An 11,172-nucleotide genomic window follows, 5' to 3' on the forward strand; every position below is an offset into this window, starting at 1 on the left:
ATCAAAAAAAGCATTAGGCCGTATATAGATGGAAAGAGGGAGTAGCTTTGAATAGCATTTTTATAGTAAAACGGGGCAAGACTCTCTCTTTGTGTGGTGTGAATAGTTTTATTTTTTCGTTTTCTTTTTGGTTGAGGGAAGAGAGAATTGATTTGGTACGTACAAGTACAATATTACACGTTAGGCTTGTCCCTAAAATTCAACCCGCGCCTTGTTATATCCCGAAAATTCAGATATCGTGCTCCCAAAACTGGCGCCCTCACAACCCGCGCCTTGCTATCCCGAAATTACAACACGCGTGAAAACTCCCTCCAGCTGCCAAATAACGACATGCGAAATCCCCCTTCTAACCCTGAGCCGAAAGGGCCGCTAGTTCAAATTGGTGGGGGGTACTTTTGTGACACACCCTACATTTTGGACAAGCACGTCCCTAAGTCATGGTTCACCCCCTCCCATCGCCTCCTTTTTGCAATTCGAAATTCCAGGCCACCATAACCTCTCCGCTCCAGCCACGAAACCCCACCCTCCTCCGTCCGCCACCTCACCGCTGCCCAGCCAGAGCCTCTTTCCCGACGACGCCGTCCACCGCAACAGCTCGACGTCCCTCATCCACCTCCCCGGATGAGGATCCGTCGTCCATCTCGTCGTCCCGCCGGTTCAGCCGCCCCGTCCTCCACCTCCAAGGAGCTGCTCCGACAATCGCCTCGTCTATCGCGGCTGCTCCATCCCCACAGCGCCTCCTTAACCTGCTCCACCGGAACCGCAACATCCTCACCGACTCCTCGGACGAAGCCGAGGCCTACTCGGTGCCACCAAAGAGGTTCTACAGTCATCACATCGCACCTTCTCCTTAACTCGACCTCCCGGCATCGACGGTGCTCCATCCCGCACCCCCATGGAGCGGCTACCTTGAAGTCGGCACCCCGGGCGACATCTCCACGGCGGCTCTCCCCCAGTGCGAGGCCCCTTCGGCGGCGGCGTCCATACCAGCCGGATCTGCTGCTGCTGCTCCGGCTCTCGCTCGCCCAGCTGTTGCTGCTCCGGCTCTCGCTCGCTCGCTCGCACTGCTGGTGCTCTCCCCCTCGCTCGTGCTGCTGCTCTGCTCCGATTTAGCTACACTTCAGTCGACTGAATCGACTTTTGGGTCGGTCGATTTTCAGGGGGTGGGGGGCTCGCCGGAGTTAAGAAGAACCACCCGCAGCGGGGACGGGGGCTCGCCGGATAGGTACCCCACTATCTATCTTAGGTTTCAGGGTGGGGGCGGGGGGCCTAGAGGGCTGGCCGGGGCGGCGGCGGACCGGCGGCGGGGAGCTGTTTCGGGGCGGCGAGGCGGCGCTGGGGCCGGCGGTTCGGCCGGTGGTGGCTGGCAGCTCTGGGGGTGCAGGTTGAAGATGAACTGCAGGCCCTCCCTAAACTACATGTCAAGTGCCTCTCTGCTACCATTGTTTCAGTTTCGACAGTAACATTCAGATTCCATAGTAAATTTCAGTTTTGTCAGTTAAGTTCAGAGTCAACAATTTTTACCTCATTTGTTGTAGTCAGGTGGTTTTTGGTGATGTAAATTTTACATCTATTTTACATCATCTATTGGAGATGCTATTAGAATCCCACTTGAGATTGATGATGTCTGTCTTGTGCTGCTTCAGCCTTGACGTTTTACGACTCACTAGAGCTGCTCCAATGACAGAGCGATCCATCACAACAAAGCAGTGCCCTGGACGCCGTCTACAGATTCCTCAGATCTTCCTCCACACCTCCGACAGCCACCTCTGCCTCAACTGCTTCAGCGACCAACCCAATGATGCTGAGGTCGACACGGCTACGGCAAAGAGGTTGTACACTTGTTGCATCACTTATTACTATACATTCATGTCGATCCATTAGGGCTATTTTGGTTCAACGGAAAAACATAGCAATTGGAAATTTTCCCCCACCGAGGTGTATGCTCTAACTTGGCACGGTTATACTGCTCATATCATGCATATGGTGTCTTGCATTGCATAGTTTAGACATCATATACACAATATTCAACACCATGTTCTTAGTTCAGACATCATATCTAATGCCCTCAGTTTAGCATATAAATCACATATGTGAATTAAATGATGCGATCCTGATTACTTAGATAACATGTAGGTGAATTATGTCATGCGATCATGTTTAGTTATTCATCATATCTTTGAATTATGTTATGCTATGCTATCCAGTTTAGATAGACATCATATATGTGAAATTATGTCATGCTATCCGTTTTAGTTAAACAATATACATGTCAACTATTTCATGTCCTCTTTTTTCCACACTATCTATTGCATCTGTGTCTCATACAATGTCTGTACATTCAACTATGTTTCCTGTTTATCAGCCATTTGAATTGGAGCGGGTGATGCCAGCATCTAGCAGACTAAAAACACAGTCTTCAAATAAAACAGTGCTACCTCTTGGTGGAGATAGCACCCCGGTTGTACATGCACGAGAACCAGTCCTACCACACAAAACCCAAACTCTCGCAGATTGTACCCCTACTGCGATGGATAGAGAACCAGCTTCACCCAATCTAACCCTAACCCCAGCAGATAGTAAACAAGTTCCTGTTGACACAGCACCATCTCCACCACAGAACTCCCAAACAAGAGCAGTTAGTAAGGCAGCTCCAGTGCCCAAAGGGCCAGTACTACCACGGCAAACCCCAACTCCACCAGTTAGTACGCCTATTCCTGTGGAGGAAGCACAACCAGCTAGTCGTAGTTTAGCATCTATCGCATTTGATGTTGTTAAATCATATGTGCATATCTTCCCATCTTGGAAATATTATACTGAAGATGAAGGAAAATGCCAGTTGCAGGTGTTTGTCCAGGAGTTATGTGTAAGTAATGTTATTCATGGCAATTACTTTGCTTTGTCCCATACATCCTACCTCCATGATGGTTATAATACAACAAAATTTTCCCATTTTTCTCTATAGAGAAGGACCGATTTGGAAACTCAGGATGAGGTAACCTATGCTAATACCTCTGCTATCTTCAAGAATGCTTGGTGGCAGTATCGGAATTACCTGAAGAAAATGTACTTCACCGGCAAAGAAACTCATCAAATTCCCTTACGTTCTCCTGAGACACATTTACTGGACGATGACTGGGAACGCCTTGTTCTGTACTAGTCCTGAACCAAGAATGGGGTAAGGTCTATGAGCTCATTTTCTATTTTTATGTACTATATTCTTGCATCTTATTGTACTCTGTTCATGTAGAGCAAGTGCCTAAACCTGAAGTACAACTGTTCTAATTTAATATTCCATTGCTATCATAGTTCAAAAAAGTGCTAGGCGTTAATTGTGCGTTTTGCCACCGCCTTGCGCTTTACTGACCAAAGCGCCTTTTTTAACTATGATTGCTATCGTGCATACTGCTTTGCTCTTGTATCACTGTATTTACTCATACAAACTTATTTTTAAATTGAAGGATCCAATCGAAACTCCAACGGCACAGCAGGTATGTTCACGCATGTTTCTTTAACAGGATTGCTCTTATCAATAGCTCTCTTAATTTCAATTTCAATTGTGTATACAGTTGACTTCTCATATCATGCACATTACTAGCATCACAACAGAGCCAATAGTGTTGTTGTACATGTAGACCCGTGGTACCCATCTGAAATCTTGTTGTGCAGTGTAGTTTCCCACGCTTTGTATTCTTCCACTTCTGCTTTGTCTTGAACTGATATGATTTGAACCGTGTCTCTATTTTGATTTGGCAAGACAATGCAGTGACCATAGGACATAGATATATGTTTGTTTGATGCTTTTATTATGTACTAGTACTTGGCAATAGAAGTCTTGGTAGTTTAATCCTGTCCACCTTACTAATGAACTGGTTCACCGAAATGAGTTTCATATACTAGTACATGCTAAACCTATTATGTGTCTGCTTGTTTCTTCTTTTAGAATGCTGACAGAATATTGGGGAAGAGTGCCTTATTAAGCAATGGTAAAGGAAGTAATGCAGATAAGGTTCAGGATAGTGACACATCCTTGTTGGTCTCCAACAAAGCTGATAAAACAGCTAAGGAAGACTATCTTGAAGACAGTGAGACAACCCCAAAGTCCTGTCTTGGTTTAGTGTTCGAGTTACTGGCCACTACCGCTTGCACAAGCTATTCAAACTCACTGTCTGAAAAAGTTCGGTTTCTTGAGTCTCAACTAGAAGTGAAAGACATCGATCAGCTGTGCTGCGACAAGAAGCGGAAGGACTGCGGAAGTCCCTAAAGCATTCAGATGCATACTTTCTGGTGCAACAGCAAGCGTTGGAGGATTTTAGCGCCAAACTGGACAAAGCTAATAAGCTTGCTAAGCTTATTGCCAGCATGGTGGATACCCAGGGCAACGTTTCTTGACCTCTTCTGAAGTTGTTTCAGTTACGCTCTTGTTTTGCTGCCGCGTTTATTTGCACTGGTGGCTAATTCTGACGGCCAGTGTATGTAATATGCTGCTTTGTTCCCTATATTTGCACTGGTGGCGAACTTTGATGCCCAACAGATGTAATATGTGTAATAGCGGTAATATGCTAGCGTTAATTGCTTGCTTATTTATTTCCTTATTGTCTTGTTTAGTTGTTTGCTTGTAGTCACTGCAGTACTTTTTCTGTGTTTTTCTAGTGGCCACAATAAACTATTTTTGGAAACAAGGCCAAAATAATCATGGCAACACACGGACTGTTGTAACCATGGGCCTCCTGCAGGCCGCATGATCCATGGGCCTTCTACGGGCCGTAGGATCCATTGGCCTTTTATACGGGCCATAGGATCCATGGGCCTTCTACGGGCCGTACGATCCATGGGCCTTTTACGGGCCGTATGATCCATGGGCCTTCTATGGGGCGTATCATCATTTCACCAATCATGGGTTGTACTATTCATGGACAATAACGGGCCGTTAATAGGCCGTATTTGATAACTCTATGAAAACAGCCCAACGGGTTTTTTTACATGAAAACGGCCCAACGTATTAACGGGCCACAAACGGGCCGACTGTAACCACGGGCTGAATTTGGCCCACAAGCAGAAAATGACAGTAACGGGCCATTAGTAACCGAATGCTGGAAATGAGCCCAAGAATAAATGGGCCCTGAGAAGGCCGAAAGATAACATGGGCTGGAAATGGCCCAATGGAATAATGGGCCGTTAATGGGTATGAAGTGATACACTGTTCATTACGGGACAGTTTCACCACGTGCTGTTAATGGGTATAAAGTGATACACTGTTCATTACGGGCCAGTTATACCACGGGCCGTTAATGGGCTGAGAGTTACAAAGGGCCTCATATGGGCCGAAAGACGTCATGGGCTATACATGGGCCGGAAGTTAAAATGGGCTGGAGTTATATTGGACGGCCCAAATGACGCTACTAGGCCTAATTCGGATAGGCCGTAAACGGGCCCTGGGTTAGCGGGTTGTAAATGGGCTATATGCGAACAGGCCGTTAACAGGCTTGCCGTGGGCCGGCCCGCCACCTTTTGACCAAGTCAAACGGGCCGGCCTTTTCATAGGAATGGGCCTCTGTTGGGCCGTGCCATGTGTCGACGTATCATAGGCGCTTTGGGTCCAATGAGTGGATGACATATGTCCCAACGGTGAGCCAACACGTGTTTCCTCCAGCCATTGATGATTTTACACATGGAAAATCCCCATTGGTCGGGGCTGTTAACGGGTTATCGGATCCAAAACTGGACCCGATAGCTTAACTTCGTTCCGTTACGGTGGATGCCACGTGTCGGTCACCCTTGACGAAAGCACTTCTGTGACGCGCAATTTATCGTCATGGAAGTGGACACTTCCGTGATGATAATTTTGGTAATGTCATGGAACACTTCTACGACAGCACAGGTATGACTATCTTGATTCTGTCATAAATTTGACATGGATGTACATGCATGACAGAAAACGTGACCTACTGTGACAAACATGTATCATCACGGAAGTGTATTTTTTTTGTAGTGGCCGCTGCTCCGATCAGACCAGATTTCCATGACTGTGCCCCCTACCTGGCGCGCCAAAGATGTCGGGGGAAATCGACACCTATGGGATCACTGGGATCCCTTCTACGGTTGGCGGGCGCGGAGTTGTGCAAAGAGCAGGTCTGACAGGAAGCACACGGATCGTTTACCCAGGTTCGGGCCGCGGAGATGTGTAATACCCTAGTCCTACTTTGATGGATGTATTTTAAGTGTTCTTGTGTTCTTGAGCTAGCTATGGGGTGTGACTTGCCCAAAAGATCCGAATCCTCCTCCTGGATGCCTCATGCCTCCTTTTATAGACAAAAGGGGTTTCCACAGTGGCACACAGGAGGTGGAAAGGTGTGCAGTACATGAGTCTATCCTCTGGCACCATCGGACAAACACATTTAATGCGCTGCCGACGTGCCCCTCTGGCTTTATCGGGGACGGCAAGGAAGCACGTCCCAGCTGTCGCTGCCTCGTCTGGTTCCGACGCACGTTCGAGCTGACGAGGCATTGCTGCGCCATGTTGGTTGACTGCTGGGATGGCGCAGTGGTGGAGCCTTCATGAAGATCTGCATGCCACCACGCAGGTGCTTGCTGGGTCGGTGTAGAGGCCGCTCGTCGCCACGCAGGTGCCTACTCAGCTGGTTGAGCTAGCAGCTGCGTGGGGACGGCGGTGTCGTCTTAGCAGACGTGGGCCTGGCTGCGGCCCCGCGAGTGTCCTCGGCAAGGGTCTTGCCGTGGCGTCATGGTTGTCCCCGGCAAGGATCTTGCCGGGGGTCTCGTGGATTTCTTTGGCTGGGACCCCGCCAAGGGTCGTTGTCTTCTGGTCCTCATCCGATCTTGTGTGTTTATGATCTTGACAAAGATCTGCATGCCACCACGGAGGTGCCTCCCGATCCTTGGTTCCAATGTAGTTGTTGGCGGTGTTTGGAACCCTTGGGCTCAAGGGTGGCTCGCTCGGCTGGTGTTGGGCAAGTTGCCCCGGCAAGGCTCTTGCCGGGGCCGCGGAGGCCGCACCGGCAAGGGCCTTGCCAGGGGAGTCCACCTCGCCCCTTCGCTCTTTAGTGTTTCTGGTCTTGGCGTTGCCTTGTTTGTCTTGTGCTTCGGTTTCCCTCCGGATTCCCTCCTCCGCCATGCTAAGTGTGGCCGCGGGCGCGGCTCTGACTGCCCGTGCACAAGTAAAGGGGTCAAAAGGAGAGCCCCACTTTTGTACACCGACAGCATGTTACATCTAACAACTATGCAATATAGCACTACTACTACACTCTAACACAATAAATCATATGTGTTTTTAGTTTTACTAGATATCATATTGTTACTTAATTATTTAGTTTGCATACATTAAAATTGCCTTTGAAATGTATGGCCAGTATCATTTACCACGCGGGAAAAATCCCACCCTTTCCTGTTTACTCAGGTTTGTATTGATGGATCGTGCCAAACAACAAAACTATACTACTATACAGTACAAGTGACAGTTCACTGGGCCGCCATGTCGTATACTCCTCCGTCGTAAGAGTGGAGCGCTCGCTTTCATAAATGTTCTAGTCCCTTTCGCCGACATGTGGGACATCAAGCTACCGGGTCCACGTGCCATACCGGAATACAGTGCAGAGCAGCAAGGGTGAAGCACCCCAGTCATGGCGCCGGCGTAGTAATGAGCAATGAGGCGTCAAATCCCAAAGCTGCACCTTTCCCGCAGTTAAGTTGGAAGGACGAAGTAATAATGCTAAAAAAAGAAGTTAGAGGGACGAAGCAACCATCATTTCACTCGTTGCTAAATCTGCTTCTCCCTCATCTTCTTCAAGTTAACCACGTGTTGCTTCTGCCGTTGTTCTGGCTCATGTGGGACGCAGATCGGCTTGGTAAAGCACTGACACGTGGGACTGCATGTTAGAAAACCGCCAGTCCAACGTCCTCTAAAAATAAGAAACCTCCCCCGCCATCCGCGCGGCAAAATCACCTCCTTTTTACTAATCTTGATTCTATAATTTTTTAGATCAATATAATTGAGATTTGTATAGATAACACACAGGAGCAAAACCAAGTGGTACGGTTAAGGGCATCGACAATGTGTAGCCAAATGTGAAAATAGCTTTTGGCATCGATGGGAACCATTGTGGACAGTGTTGCGAAAGCCAAAAAGATGGAACCGAAGCTCCCTGATTGATTGATTGATTGATTGAAGGAATAGAAAAATGCAACGTCTCTCCTCTTTCTCCCGTGCTTGGACGCATGTACAGTATAGGGTACAGAGTCTACTCCCTGCTCCTTCTATCACAAATCACAAAGCATTGAGGCGTCAAATCACAAAGCACGGACGGAGCAACCATCATTTCACTCTTCGCTGACTCCACTTCTCCATCGTCTTTTTCGATAAACCACCTCACCGCACTAAGCTGGACGGACGACGCTATTGTGTACTAGTAGTACTAGTACATTTACGCGTCCTTTGGTTCAACGGACTTCCTGGATGCAAATAAGGCGGTTGTCTCGGCTTGCAGGCGGCACATGCGAACGACTTATCGTGGTCTCCCTCAATGGTGTTCTCTGTAGAACGCACTTCGCCAAACCACAACGTTCCAGATATCGTCGACGTCACCGCAATGGGGAAGGAAGTCATATAGTTACTACCTCCATTTTTTGTACACAAGGCCAATATATCAAAATACAATTTGCAAAAGGCCACTAACACTAATCAAGGAAAAATTGATGGGGTTTGCCTCGTACTAGCAACCAAGGACATTAATATACCCTTGCATGCATGCGGAAGTGAGAAGGTTGGTTTGCATGGCGCTGCATTAATCAAGCGAAGAGGAGTGAGATGGTTAGCTCTTTGGGCTTTGGAGAAAAAATACGCATTAATTGAGCCATCAAACGAGGATTTGTATTGATTAATCCCGTGAAGGAAAACCCCGCCTTTCTTTTTTCACACTAGTACTCCTAGTACGTATGTACTTATCCTGTTTGGGTCTAGGCCTTGCATTGCCATACTTCGCCACACATTTTTGCCAAGCTTGCCTAAATTTTTCAAAATGAAAAGGAGGTACACTTGCGCACGCCTGTCGTGGTCGCATCGCACCCTCACACGGTCGGTCCTGCACGCCACGGTCGCACCGCACCCTCACACAGTCGCTCCTGCACGCCGCAAACCCAACCAAGGGAACACACCCTCACTGACACGTGCTACCGCATGTGAACAAACGAAACTCAACCATCCTACCACTGACACATAATGTTTATACAATATGTTTATCCAACCACATGTTGGGGAGGATCCGTACGGCCCGTGCGGTGGTCTGTTGGGGAAGAAGAAGAGGTGAGGAAGAAGCGTTAGGAGACGTAGGATATTCATCCAACCGCTTGAAATGGTAGACTGACCCAAATGATGAAAGTCAGGTGACTTGCATAACAATATAAGTTTTTACACAACAAAAGATCCCTAAAAACAACAACATAAAGAAAAACTATCACTGCTTGCGGAACGAGACGGCCTCGTCGTCTTTGGCTGGTGGGGCGAACCAACCATAGCTGCCGATGTGTGTCTCCGCACCGTGGTTGTCCTTGGCCTCTAGCTACTCGTTCACATGCAGCATGCGGGCGCTCTGCACGGACGAGAGCACTTCCCAGTTCAAGTCGAGGACGCCCGATTTCGCCTGCAGGAGGGCCTCGATGGCAGCGGCATCCGCGCGCTCCGCATCGAGTTGAGCCTCCTCCGCCCGGTTCAAGTCCAGGACGTCCGGTTCCGCCTGCAGGAGGGACTCGATGGCAGCTACATCCGCGCGCTCCACGTCGAGTTGAGCCTCCGCCGCCTGGTTCAAGTCCAGGATGTCGGGTTCCGCCTGCAGGAGGGCCTCGATGGCAGCGGCATCCGCACACCCCGCCTCAAGTTGAGCCTCCGCCGCTCGGTTCACATCCACGACATCCGTTTCCGCCTGTAGGAGAACCTCGATGGCAGCGGCATGCGCGCGCTCCGCGTCGAGTTGAGCCTCTGCCTCCTGGTCCTCCTTTAGTATTGCCAGGTTGAACCACTGGTCCGCCTACACCATATGGGACCCGGACGCCAGCATGAAGTCGATGTCCATCGTCTCATACCCATCGGGGGCCTTCTGCGCCGCGACCTCCGCCATGAACATTGGATCGGCTTCCTCCTCCTCGTAGCTTGGCTCCAGAGAACTCGAGGATTGGCCCGCCGCAAAGCGAGCTTGGGAACGGAGGTCTGTGGCGCCGACCGCTGCCGCGATTTCTTCGCGGTGCTCCGGCGTTAGCATATTGTTGTACGTGATCTTGCGGCGCATCATGGCTTTCCGGCAAACTAGGGGACGCTTGATGCGGGCTAGGGGATCAAAAGGTGGGGGAATGGGCTAGAGAGGAGGTGTGGTTTTGGGGTAGTGGCTGGTGTAGACCGAGCAGCAAAGGTTCTGGTGTGAATACTGGTTCCGGTGATGACCGGTCAATCAGTTTTGACTGTACATCGCTCTTGTCATGTTCGCGTTGCACCCCGGCACGTTGGACCCTCCGTGTCGCTCACAGAATGGAAAGCGCTTCGTCTTGCGTTTTCGCTTGCTTGTGGGACCGCAGTTGAGAGCAAACCGACGTCCCTCCCCCTCCCCCGCCCACGTCATTTATACTACCACTCCCTCCATTTTATGCGGAGTAAAAAAATAGAGTGAGTATACTACGGATGAGGATCCCCTGACGTGGTCGAACACATTGAGTAACTGACATGCAGGGCCTAGCAAGCATGGGGTCCGCCAGTAAGTGACTGAAAGGGAGGGTAAGGCAGGGATACCTACGTCAGAGGATCCACTTCCACTACTACTCCCTCCTTCCATCTACAAGGCCTAATGCGTTTTTCGAGGCTAACTTTGATCAAATGTTAGAGTAATAATATATGACATGCAACTTACACAAAGCATACGATCAAATTCGTATGTGAAAGGAGCTTCCAATGATATAATTTTCACATTATACATCTCATGTACTATTAATCTTGTCAATAGTCAAAGGCGGTTTTGAAAAACGCATTAGAGCATGGTTAATAATATAGCCAGCCGATGGCTATAAGGAACTGCCATGTCATCTATAGCCATCATCTATATGCACTCATACAGTAGTGTGGGCTATAAGGTTGGATATTTCCCGCAAAAAAATGTAAGGTTGGCTATTGTATTA

This window comes from Aegilops tauschii, chromosome 3 (assembly GCF_002575655.3).
Source record: "Aegilops tauschii subsp. strangulata cultivar AL8/78 chromosome 3, Aet v6.0, whole genome shotgun sequence".
In the NCBI taxonomy this organism is placed as follows: domain Eukaryota; kingdom Viridiplantae; phylum Streptophyta; class Magnoliopsida; order Poales; family Poaceae; genus Aegilops; species Aegilops tauschii.